At 32.0% G+C, this 2,936-nt stretch overlaps 1 long non-coding RNA gene across 9 annotated transcripts in view; it reads right to left on the bottom strand.

Moving 5' to 3' along the window:
• LOC128251095 (uncharacterized) overlaps nucleotides 1-2,936 on the bottom strand; it is a 77,796-nt gene that overhangs the window by 61,789 nt on the left and 13,071 nt on the right. For 7 of the 9 annotated variants that reach the window (XR_008266968.1, XR_008266969.1, XR_008266967.1 and 4 more), the window contains exons 1-2: nucleotides 2,134-2,362; nucleotides 885-1,124 (exon numbers count right to left, since the gene is read on the bottom strand). This is a non-coding gene — a long non-coding RNA (uncharacterized LOC128251095). Of the gene's footprint in view, nucleotides 1-884; nucleotides 1,125-2,133; nucleotides 2,363-2,737; nucleotides 2,858-2,936 lie in introns of those variants that run through there. The other 2 variants (XR_008266962.1, XR_008266963.1) reach the window with 2 other exon arrangements.

Raw genomic sequence — 2,936 nt, 5'->3', positions numbered from 1 at the left:
ATAGGTATATTAAAAAAAAATCATTTTATCAAAAATATTCATTTGAAAAACTTCGGAAACTGATAATATTCTTGAAATTGTGCCTCGTATCAAAGTTATACAGCTATTTTGTGTAAGCATGAAAGAAAAAATCGTATAAGTGAAAGCTCGTTAAAAACTATCTTGTTTAACGTGCTAGAAATAGCTGCGATCACATAGTTATTATTGTAAGGCTTATAGCGTTCCAAAGTAGCCATACCAACAAAATCACTTCTTCATTTAAAAAGCAAAAAATTATAGCGGTATATTAAAAAAAAATTCATTTTTATCAAAACTATTTATTTAAGGAACTTCGGAAACTGATAATATTTTTGAAACTGTGCCTCGTATCAAAGTTATACAGCTATTTTTTCCTAATAACATGCATTAATTCAACTCAAAACCACTTACAAATTATGCCGGTATATTAAAAAAATTTAATTTTATCAAAAATATTCATTTAATAAACTCCGGAAATTGATAATATTCTTGAAATTGTGTCTCGTATCAAAGTTATATAGGTATTATTAGAATATCATTAATAAAAAATAGAGGCGAGCGAGAATGAGCGACTGTTGCAAATAAAAACGTAAAATGTTGCCTGCAACGAATTAATAGTGTTTATTATTAAACATCAAAATTTACTCCATAGTGAGTGCAATGAGTATTTAAATTTATGAAGAATCGGACGCAATGAATGCAATGAATATTTAAATTTGCGAGAATTTGGAGTTAAAAAAATTCAATAAACTTCAGAAATCGAAATTATAGGAAATTTCTAAGAACATAAATTTATAAAAGTTTTTTCCAGACGGTCAAGCTTTTAATATTGCTTTCTTTTAGTACTTTTAGTAATTGTTACATACCTAATTAATAAGCAGCTTTCTCCATTATAGTATAGATAGCAGAGACATCGATTTTGCAGATGTCCCGAATAATGTGAAATCACGATGAATTAAATTTCTCTGGGACAAAGAACGCGTGAATAATATCCAGAGCCAGAGTTCCTGAGTTTTCTGATATAGTGTTTGTAAAAGTTTCCAGAATCTCATCAGGAGCAGTCGGTAGAGTTTGTAGATCTTCTAAATGTGGCAGATGGTCCAAGGCTGAAAAAGTGTATGATTTGAACTTTGGTAGATGTCAAGGCTTATTTCTCAGTGGAATATCTTTTCTGGGGTCACCTTAACACTGTGTCAGGTGGCTTAAGATTACTTTTTCTTCGTCATTAACGTTTTACACACTTTTTCATTAGCTTTTGGTCTTTCTTCAGCTCTATGATTTGGCACTGCCTGCTATTTCGACTACGGGAATTCCCAGCTTTTACTCCCCCCCCCCATAAATGACATTTTAGAATGCCTGGTAAACTTTCATAATAGATTTGAACTTCCTGGGTGCACCACCTTACTAGATGTCGCTAAGGTTGATACTCAAATTCTCATCGGACTGTGCCTAATTGTGATTTGCCGTAATGTTAAACAACTTGAAACTTATTTTAACCGTGTATCCTAAGGTATTGCGAGAAGGACGATACACGTGGAAGCGACTTGCAAAAAGTTAAAGTCAATAAACTATAAACATCACTACTCAAAATGTCAAATTCCTAAGCGAAAATGATAAGGTATCTAGCTCAAATTACAACTGTGGGGACTCAGTTTTCGAATTGCACAACGCCTCTGATTAGGAGATCCACGTAAACTTGAAAGGAAGCCTTGTCTTTCCGGAAGAGGTGGCGGTAACATCGTCTCAACCAGACATGTTTCTGTTAACAAGTAACACTAGAAACGGCAGTCATAGTGCCCTCAAGGACAGACATAATATATGTAAATCAAAGATAATACAAATTAATCGTATCTTCTTTCAGATTGATCATCAAACAACTAGTAGTGTAAGATCTTACATTTTTTTACATCTCTCAAATAGTCCCAGACAGATCATTAGTATTCATTGCAAGAATACTTACAAATTGCTTGTGTACGAAACTGAATCGATCAGAAAGCCATTCTATTTTTGTCTAATGTTCATAAAATTTAATAAAGCCACAAGCTATTTGGTAAACTCAACATAACATTAGATTATCTTGTATGAAATAATTTTTTAAATCAGTTTCTAACTCACATTTCCTATTTCTCTGTCTTTCACGCAATTCTTGTTGAAGATTTGAACGCAGCTAAAGGGAAAAGAAGAAACGAAACATCACTTATCCGGCAGCTTTGGAAACAGACAATTCTCTGAGTTGTAGATTTTCCAGTAAAACAAAAAAGTTAGATTAATACACATATCATATCTACACATCGTACATATGTATAACTTATACTTGACTTCTTTCAGCACAAGTCTTCTGTACTGCGAGATAAAAATTAGTAGATTAATAAAATAAGTAGAAGAATGCTCCTATAAGTACTGCTAAAACACTATGTAAGAATTATACAACAAAGTAATACATTATTAACCAATTAATTTTGACTATAAATCCACATTTAAAATATATTTATGTTTCTATATGTTATTTGAATTAAAACAATATTTTGGTTGTCTACACCTAGAGAATGTGATATATTTTACGAGATATTTGGGTCGGCATCTGTGATGTGTAGAACTGAGGTGATAAACGAACATATTCTGAATCTAGCAACCACAACTTGTATAACTTGCTTGGCATTTACAAAGTGTATATGTATCAATGAAAAGGTATTATCTGTAGCCATAATGCAACACCCACCAACAAAAATAAAGCGTATGAGGCGTTGGTTGTGTTACTGCTGCCGAAACGTAGATCCTGCTTCAGTCAAATCACCTTCCTGAACCAACAGAGCTACCGAACCAGTGAATCCTGGATAAGTAAAGCTTAACTTATTAAAAAAGATATGATGATACGTATATATATATATATATATATATATATATATATATATATATAT

The sequence above is a fragment of the Octopus bimaculoides genome, chromosome 2 (assembly GCF_001194135.2).
Source record: "Octopus bimaculoides isolate UCB-OBI-ISO-001 chromosome 2, ASM119413v2, whole genome shotgun sequence".
In the NCBI taxonomy this organism is placed as follows: domain Eukaryota; kingdom Metazoa; phylum Mollusca; class Cephalopoda; order Octopoda; family Octopodidae; genus Octopus; species Octopus bimaculoides.
The sequence above is the reverse complement of the archived record's forward strand: the minus strand, read 5'-3'. Positions and strand labels throughout refer to the sequence as shown.